This window comes from Anolis carolinensis, unplaced genomic scaffold (assembly GCF_035594765.1).
Source record: "Anolis carolinensis isolate JA03-04 unplaced genomic scaffold, rAnoCar3.1.pri scaffold_14, whole genome shotgun sequence".
In the NCBI taxonomy this organism is placed as follows: domain Eukaryota; kingdom Metazoa; phylum Chordata; class Lepidosauria; order Squamata; family Dactyloidae; genus Anolis; species Anolis carolinensis.
This window is the reverse complement of record NW_026943825.1, coordinates 5,426,187-5,436,082: the sequence shown is the minus strand read 5'-3', so window position 1 is coordinate 5,436,082 and position 9,896 is coordinate 5,426,187. Positions and strand designations below refer to the sequence as shown.

Sequence of the window (9,896 nt, the reverse complement as noted above, 5' to 3'; positions counted from 1 at the left end):
TGTGTAGAAAGACTTCAATGGGAACTGAGTCATGCAGGAAGAAGCCAGGCTATGAAGCTGGCAAGGCCATTAATGCTAATCAAGATGACTAATAACAACATCCACACTGGCCTCCAACAGACAAGAGTTCTTTCTCCCACCCTGGGCCTTCCGCAGATATACAAACCCCCCTTGCATAGTTTTCCAGTGTACCTCACAACCTCTGAGAATGCCTGCCATAGATGTGGGTGAAACGTCAGGGGAGAATGCTTCGGGAACATATAATAATAATAATAATAATAATAATAATACAGTAGTCTCACTTAGCCAACATAAACGGAATGGCAGAACATTGGATAAGTGAAAATGTTGACTAAATAAGGAGGGGTTAAGGAAAAGCCTATTAAACGTCAAATTATGTTATGATTTTATTTTATTTTCCGTGTCAGGAACAACCTGAGTTGCTTCTGGAGTGAGAGAATTGGCCGTCTGCAAGGACGCTGCCCAGCGGACGCCCTGAAGTTTTGATGTTTTACCATCCTTGTGGGAGGCTTCTCTCATGTCCCCGCATGGAGCTGGAGCTGATAGAGGGAGCTCATCCGCGCTCTCCCCGGGTGGGATTCGAACCTGGCAGTCTTCAGGTCAGCCACCCTCCTTGCCTTTCGAAAAAGCCTTAAAACCTGGCTTTTCCAGAGGGCCTTCGACGACTAATTTTTGGGGGTTGATTTGTCTGCCCATTTAATTTAATTAGAGAGTGTTTCTGCCATGATTATTGATACCTTGCTGAATACTTCTGCCACGAAGCTACAGAAGCCCTCTATTTCGGCCTAGAACTGTTTTATCTCCTTGTTTTTAACATGTGATGTATGTATTGATTGTATGACTGCTTTTCATGTTTGATTTTACAATGTGTAATTTGTCACTGTTTTTATTATTGTTGTGAGCCGCCCCGAGTCCCCTCGGGGAGATGGGGCGGGATATAAGAATAAATTTATTATTATATTATAGCAACCCAACCTTCAAGTCACAAGGCTTTTATCCCCTAGGCCACCGGGGGCTCCATCACAACGTATTGAAAACATTGACTACAAAAACATTGACAGTGTTGGATAAGTGAAAATGTTGGCTACAAAAGCATTGACCACGTTGGATAAGTGAAAATGTTGGCTAAATGAGGGGTTAAGGAAACGCCTATTAAACGACAAATTATGTTATGATTTTACAAATTAAGCACCAAAACATCATGTTTTATAACAAATTGACAGAAAAAGCAGTTCAATACATGGTAACGTTATGTAATAATTACTGCATTTATGAATCTACCCCCAAACCATCACAACGTATTGAAAACATTGACTATAAAAACATTGACCACTAAAAGGCAGACTGTTGTATAATACAGAACGTTGGATAAGCGAGACTCTACTGTAATAATAATAATAATAATAATAATAATAACTTTATACCCTTCTCCATCTCCTGAAGGGGCAGCTTGCATTGGGACAAGCCCAGAACAGTATTACAGTAGAGTCTCACTTATCCAACATAAACGGGCCGGCAGAACGTTGGATAAGCGAATATGTTGGATAACAAGGAGAGATTAAGGAGAAGCCTATTAAACATCAAATTAGGTTATGATTTTACAAATTAAGCACCAAAACATCATGTTATACAACAAATTTGACAGAAAAAGTAATTCAATACGCAGTAATGCTACGTAGTAATTACTGCATTTACAAATTTAGCACCAAAATATCACGATGTATTGAAAACACTGACTACAAAAATGCGTTGGATAATCCAGAACGTTGGATAAGTGAGTGTTGGATACGTGAGACTTTACTGTAATAATAATAACTATACCCTTCTCCATCTCCCGAAGGCCCGGGCTGTGGTGCAGGTGGGAGAGCAAGCCAGCTGCAATTAACTGCAATGAATCACTCTGACCAGGAGGTCATGAGTTCGAGGCCTGCTCGGAGCCTATGTTTGTTTGTATTTGTTCTATGTTAAAAGGCATTGAATGTTTGCCTATATGTGTAATGTGATCTGCCCTGAGTCCCCTTCGGGCTGAGAAGGGTGGAATGTAAATGCTGTAAATAAATAAATAATAAATAAACATAAATAGTAATCCCATGGGCATACAGCCCGGAAAACTCACAACAACCCATAGGCAGAATGTCGATACCATTCTGATTCTTTGACTCGGTGACATGTGAAACGTTCAGGAATGATGGGTGATGGAGTTGCCTTCTCTGAATTGTTTTTCATAGAATCCTAGAGTTGGAAGAGACCTCATGGGCCCTCCAGTCCAACCCCATTCTGCCAAGAAGCAGGAAAATCGAATTCCCCCCCCCCCCCAACAGCCTCTGCTTCAAAGCCTCCACCACACTCCGAGGCAGAGAGTTCCACTGCTGAACAGATCTCTCTCACAGTTGGTGGGAGCTGGGAATCCAAAACACCTCATGGGTCCAAAGCTTGTTCTTTGCTTGCTTTAAATCCGTCTCTGTCACAGTACCAGGACTGCATAATGTGTCCTTTCGTTTCCAAAGAGAGAAGGGTCATGCTTGTTGTGTCCTTTTTGTTGAACGGAGTGTGTGTTAAACAGTTGTTGTTAGGCCCTCAAAATGGCCGCCTTGTTGACGCTGAGGTAAAAAAAAAAAAAAAAAAAAAGGGCGGCGGAAGCTGCGCGCGCATCGCGGAGGGATCCCAGCGCGAGCCTGCCTTGGCGTTCGATGGGAGGGGGGAGAGTGCGGCGAGCCGGATCCAGCCGGCTCAAACCGGTTCCAGCCAGTTCTACCAGGTGCCGCAGTGCCCCGGCGCGCATGCGCGGGAGCCGAGCCTGCTCCCTTCCCCCTCCCTTTTCCTGGCAAGTTCCGGAACTTGAGAGAAAACAAGAGAGCGTTTTATTTGGATGGGAAAACAGAGGACAATGACAATTAAAAAAAAAGAGTTTAATATCTTGAGAGTTTAGCAGAAAGTAAGGATTATTATTATATTATTATAATTCCAGGCTCTTTTTTTGGTTGCAGTTTCCATACTTGAGACTGAAGAAAGAGGCCTAGGTTGCCTCTTGGGTCTGAATGTTCATGTTTGGAACGGTGGGAGGAACTATTATTTTTCTGATTCTTCCACCCCAAAGCCCATACTGCTCACCTGGCTGGGATGATGGGAGTTGTTGTCAAAAGTCTAGCAAACCAGAAGAGTTTCCTTCCATCAAGAAGGCTCAGGATTCAATTGGAAGAGAGTTGGAACAGACCCTAAGGGTCTTCCAAACTAACGCCATTCTGCCAGGCAGGAAGACACAATCAAAGCGCTCCCAACAGATGGCCACCCAGCCTCTGCTTCATCATCATCAAGTCCTAGAGTTGGGAGAGACTTTAAGGGCCATCCAAACTAACCCCATCCTGCCAGACAGGAAGACACAATTAAAGCCCTCCCAACAGATGGCCACCCAGCCTCTGCTTAATAATAATAATAATAAAGTACTAGAGTTGGGAGAGACCTCAGGGGCCATCCAGACTAACTCCATTCTACCAGGCAGGAAGACACAATCAAAGCCCTCCCAACAGATGGCCACCCAGCCTCTGCTTTCTCATCATCATCAAGTCCTAGAGTTGGGAGAGACAATATAGTCTTATAATATAATATATTGTATGTATATATACTTGTAAACCGCCCTGAGTCCCCTTCGGGGTGAGAAGGGCGGGATATAAATGTCGCAAATAAATAAATAAATAATAAGGGCCATCCAGACTAACCCCATTCTGCCTGGCAGGAAGACACAGTCAAAGCCCTCCCAACAGATGGCAATCCAGCCTCTGCTTAATAATAGTAGTAATAATAATCATAATAAGAATGGAGTCATAGAGTTGGAAGAGACCTCAAGAGCCATCCAGTCCAGCCCCATTCTGCCAGGTAGGAAGACACAATCAAAGCCCTCCTGACAGATGGCCATCCAACCTCTGCTTTAAAACCTCCAGAGAAGGCGAATCCATCATTACCATCATTGGCGACAGTGGTCCACGCCTTAGTCACATCTAGAATGGACTACTGCAATGCATGCTACGTGGGGCTGCCTCTGAAGACGCTTCAGAAACTGCAGCTAGTGCAAAGGTCGCCAGCCAGATCACCAACTGGGGCTGGTTATAGGATGCAGGTTATTACCCACAAAGCCCTATATGGCTCGGGTCCAACCTATCTTCGTGATCTCATCTCCCCCTATGAAATGGCGCTGGCTCTAAGATCTTCCTGGGAGGCTTTCGTCTTGGTCCCACCTCCGTCTCAAGTGCGGTTGATGGGGATGAGAGAGAGGGCCTTCTCGGTGGTGGCCCCTCGGCTCTGGGATGCCCTCCCCTGGGAACTTAGGTAAGCCCCTACATTAAAGCACTTTTAGAATTAAAAATGTGGTTTCAGCAGGCGTTCCACGCTGTTTAGATAATTGCCAACCTAATTGCCATTATGTTAGCACCTTACATCTTTTAAGGTAATACAGTTGAGATCCTGAACTTTTGTATGGATCTTTTACTTATAGCTATGACCATATTTTACCATCTCTATTTAAAAGAAGTTGCTTTCATTAGTTTTACATGTTGTGTTATTGATTTGATACGTTGCTGTCTTGTTTCTTATATGTCATGGCACCATTGTGTGTTATCGTGTGAGTCCCCATGGGAGATGGAGGCGGGGTATAAATAAAAGCTTATTATTATTATTATTATTATTATTATTATTGTGTTGTCGAAGGCTTTCGTGGCTGGGATCACAGGGTTGTTGTATGTATTCCGGGCTGTGTGGCCATGTTCCAGAAGTATTCTCTCCTGACGTTTTGCCCACATCTATGGCAGGCATCCTCAGAGGTTGTGAGGCATGGAGAAACTAGGCAAGGAAGGTTAATATATATCTGTGGGAAGTCCAGGGTGTGAGAAGAGTTCTTTATCAGTTGGAAGCCAGCGTGAATGTTGCAGTTAATCACCCTAATTAGCATGGGAAAGGTTCGTCTCTTGCCTGGGGGGCATCCTTTGTTCAGAGTCATTAGCCGTCCCTGGAGCTCCTCTGCCCTCAGAGTGTTGCTTCCCATCTACTGTTCTGATTTTTGAGTTTTTTAATACTGGTAGCCAGATTTTGTTCCTTTTCATGGTTTCCTCCTTTCTGTTGAAGTTGTCCACATGCTTGTGGATTTCAATGGCTTCTCTGTGTAGTCTGACATGATAGTTGTTGGAGTGGTCAAGCATTTCTGTGTTCTCAAGTGTCCAGGTTGGTGCTCTGCTATGGCTGATTTCTCTGGTTGAGTTAGTCTGCAGTGCCTTTCATATTCTTTGGTTTGTGTTTGGGCGCTGCGTTTGGTGGTCCCTATGTAGACTTGTCCAGTTTGTGATAATAATAATAATTATTATTATTGGTATTATAAAGAACGGGAAGGAAAGAAAGAAAAAAGAAAGGAAAGGAAAGGAAAGGGAGGGAGGAAAGAGGAAGGGGAAAAGAAATGAAGGAAAGGGGAAGAAAAGCAGAAAGGAAGAAAAGGAGGAAAAAAAATGAAGGAAAGAAAGGAAAGAAAGAAAAGAGGAAAGAAAGGAGAAAGGGAAAAAGGAAGGAAGATCACATTGTAGCAAAAGCTAGTGGAAGCAGATTGATAAAAGTGAGAAACATTTGTTGTTTTGCAACATTCCTTTTGTGGTTGTTCGTTCTTTGGATTGTTTCAAAAGTGCTGCAATGCAAAAGTAAAGCCAAGGGGGGGAAGATGGCGGTGGCTTCCCCCTCTTGTCCTTGCAGCGAGGAAGAGGCGTTTGGTTCTTGCATCAGGTTATATAACCGCATTGGGAGCTCTTCTCCTGTTCCTGTGGAGGAGAATGACGCCGCCAGCCAGATCTTGTTTTTTTCCGTTAGCCCAGAGCTCAGTGGAAATTTCCAAGACTGCGATGTGTGTGGATAGGCACTAAAACTATCCCTTTGTTCCTTTTTTTATTTCCCTGACTCATTGGTTTCTATGCAGATATTGCTATACCAACTCTTTCATTGCCAGGATAGGCTAAATGTTGTGATAAATGCACATTTGTTTTATTTTCTGTTGTGTCATAGGACTGGTCCTGCGCAGTCAACATTACGTAACCCCTGCCTTCATAGAATAGTAATAGAGTTGGAAGAGACTGCATCTAGTCCAACCCCTTCTGTTGTGCAGGAAAAGCACAATCAAAACACCACTGACAGATGGCCATCCAATTTCTAAGAAATGTAACTCCATTTGGCCATGAAACTCATCCAACTTCACTATTAAACACAAAGGCATAACTGGATTTTAGTAAGATAGGTCAGGGCTGCATTTAGATTAATGTAACTTAACTTAATGTAACACCCTCGGAGCCCCAGTGGCAAAGAGTGTTAAAGCACTGAGCTGCTGAACTTGCAGTCCGAAAGGTCCCAGGTTCAAATCCCGGGAGCGGAGTGAGTGCCCACTGTTAGCTCCAGCTTCTGCCAGCCTAGTAGTTCGAAAACATGCCAATGTGAGTAGATCAATAGGTACCGCTCCAGCAGGAAGGTAACGGCACTCCATGCAGTCATGCTGGCCACATGACCTTGGAGGTCATGTGTCCAGAGGAGGGCGAAAGCGTCCAGAGGAGGGCGACTAAAATGATTAAGGGTCTGGAGAACAAGCCCTATGAGGAGCGGCTTAAAGAGCTGGGCATGTTTAGCCTGCAGAAGAGAAGGCTGAGAGGAGACATGATAGCTATGTACAAATACGTGAAGGGAAGTCATAGGGAGGAGGGAGCAAGCTTGTTTTCTGCTGCCCTGCAGACTAGGACACGGAACAATGGCTTCAAACTACAGGAAAGGAGATTCCACCTGAACATCAGGAAGAACTTCCTCACTGTGAGGGCTGTTCGACAGTGGAACTCTCTCCCCGGGGCCGTGGTGGAGGCTCCTTCCTTGGAGGCTTTTAAGCAGAGGCTGGATGGCCATCTGTCGGGGGTGCTTTGAATGCGATTTCCTGCTTCTTGGCAGGGGGTTGGACTGGATGGCCCATGAGGTCTCTTCCAACTCTACTATTCTATGATTCTATGATTCTAGGTGTCTACGGACAACGCCGGCTCTTCGGCTTAGAAATGGAGATGAGCACCAACCCCCAGAGTCAGACATGACTGGACTTAACGTCAGGGGAAACCTTTACCTTTACCTTTACCTTTAACTTAACACCACTGTCATAGCTCAATGCTATGGAGTTGTAGTTTTACCAGCTTACCAAGCTACAAATTCCATGAGCCAAATCAGTTAGAATGGTATCAAGCAGCATTCATTCTACAGTGTAGATTCACCGTCAATTAAAGCGTTTGGGCCTAAAGCAAACCACAATCCCAGTATTCCATATTATGGGGCCATGCAATAAAAGCTGGATAAATTTCTAGAGCCTTCAGGGGATAGAGATTTTGCAAATTGTATAATCTATGGAATATAAAGTTTGCCTATCTATCTATCTATATACAAGTTCTCCAAAAAGTGTCCAAATTACTGTTTTGTTTCCTTTTTGAAAAGAGAGGCCAATGTCTCTCCTCCCGAAAGCAGAAACTAGTTCAATGCTGAAGATTCAAAGTCAGCGATGGAGGAAAGGAAGACATGTTTTCTCCTGTTTAGACAACTGCCTCCGGATAAAGAGGTGGCGCATGACCAATGAGTCACTGTTCCTAAAATGGCTCGAACCTGTTCCTTTCTCAGTTTGTGACTAAAATCTCTATAAGCATCACATTCCCATGATCACCTGGTGGCAGTGTATCATATTTGACAGGGACTGTTTAATAGAGTCATGGAATCCTAAGAGTTGGAAGAGACCGCAAAGGCCATCCAGTCCAACCCACTGCTATGTTGCCAAATACAATTGAAGCACTTCTTTTTTGGAGGATTTAAGTAGAGACTGGATGGCTGTCTGTTGGGAGGGATTGGATGGTGCCCTCCTTTATAGAAAAAAAGGGTTGGACTGGATGACCTTTAGGTGCACCTTCTAACTCTAGGATTCAGAATTCTTTGGAGTCTCTTGAGATTTTCATGTAGAGGCTGGATGGCCATCTGTCAGGGAGGATTGGATGGTTCCTTCCTGTCTGGTAGAAGGGGGTTAGACTGGATTGCCCTTGAGGTCTCTTCCAACCTTAGAATCCTATAAAAATAAGGAATCTTCCCCCATTAGTGGATGATGGGACGCCCAATACAGATAGCAGCCATGTAGAGGAGGAAGCCTTCAGCTTTGCTCATGGCTCATGTGCCAGTGACACTTAAGATGCTCTTAGCCTGGAGGAGGATGGCGTGGTTTGATTTTTTACCAGCAGCAAACCTTCATTACGGAGGTGCCTTTGAGTTGCTTGAGTCAGAAAATACACAGGAAGTAAACAGAATTGAAGGACAGCTCAGATTTAAAGACAGCTCTTTGCAATGTGGCTCTCACAAGACTAGGGTGTGTATGCACTGGCGAATGGATGCAATTTGACGGCATTTGGAGCCAAAATGGCTCACGGCTATGGCATCCTGGGAGTTGTAGTTTGGTGATGAACCCTGCATTTTTTGGCAGGGAAAGCTTGCGAAACGACAACTCCCAGAATCCCATCGCCTTGAGCTGCGGCACATAAAGTGGAGTCTATGCTTTAATTCTATGCATAGAGTTGTCCTAAGTCAACATTTATTTATTAACTTGATATGGACTGCTGTGGTTTTAGTTGTAAATCTGTCTTTAATCTGTTTTAAGCATTTTAACTGTTTATTTTTAATAGCTTTGATATTTCAGTCTATTTTAATGTTTGTATATTTTTAGGTTTTAAAACTGTATCTCATTTGGTTTGACTGCAAGCTGCCTTGAGTCTCTTTTGTAGAGAGAACAACAATAACAGTAGCATTTAAGTTATCTTTTAGTGCCATGGAAGGTGAGGAGAGGCGGTGTGGCTCCTTTCTGCCTCAAGGCCAAAATAACCTGAATTTCTTGCTTTGGCTGCCAAACGGATGAGGTGGCAAGCTAAGTAAACAACCTGCTATTTTTACCGTTTGGAAGCCAGCTGTATGCAGCTTTATTATTGGAAGCAAATCTCACTTTGCAGAGGTGACCTTTGGCCAAAAGGAAGGTGTCTTTAAAAACGCACATTAATACCCCCTTGATTTCTTGCTTTATGGGAAGCATAGGCGCATGGGAGTTGCAGTTTTAAAGGGCTTTTGCCTTCCCTACCTCACCGAAATAAAAATCCCAAGATTCCATATCATTGAGCCATGGCAGTTACAGTGATATCAAATTGCATTCGTTGGCAGAGATCAGAAATGACTTGAAAACATATAATAATAGATAACATAATATAGAATTTGGGCATCTTACCAAATTTTCAGGCACCAAAAATGTGGCACTGTAGCGCCTCCTAGTGGGCCTTGAATGGAAAAGGCCGTGGAGAAATTTCAGATTATGTAAATATGTTTATTGGGATAATTCAAATGTCAGTAACTGTTGCAAGGTTTGGGAGTGCTGAATGATGTAACAAAAAACAAAAAGATTTTCTTATTTATATCCACCTTTTCTCTCTTAAAAGAGGCTCAAAGTGGGTATTAACATTATTAGACTAGAGAAACGATTGAACATTGCATCCCTGATCACATAGCGATATTGAGGTCTCTACTTGGATTCTGACTTCAAGCCTCTTCCAGCTAAATGTAATTTAATAGTTTTGTTGGTTTTAACTATGTACTTTTAATAGTGCTATATTTTAATTATTATTATTTATGTTTATTTATACCCTGCTTTTTCTCTTCAAAAGGAGACTACCAGTATGTTTAATTCTACCTTTATGTGTTTGGTTTAAATTCACACATCTTTATGGTTTTTAGCATTAACTGCTTTTGAGTCTCCTTTGGCAGAGAAAAAACGGTATGAATACATATCATAAATGATGTTTTGTATTTGA

At 43.1% G+C, this 9,896-nt stretch overlaps 1 protein-coding gene across 1 annotated transcript in view; it reads left to right on the top strand.

The window, feature by feature from the left end:
• Nucleotides 1-2,762: 2,762 nt before the first annotated feature.
• The window catches only part of slc25a45 (solute carrier family 25 member 45), a 49,048-nt gene continuing 41,914 nt past the window's right edge, over nucleotides 2,763-9,896 (top strand). Inside the window, exon 1 of the mRNA XM_062965414.1 lies at nucleotides 2,763-2,956. The gene's annotated coding sequence lies outside the window, so the exon portion shown is untranslated. The remainder of the gene's footprint in view (nucleotides 2,957-9,896) is intronic.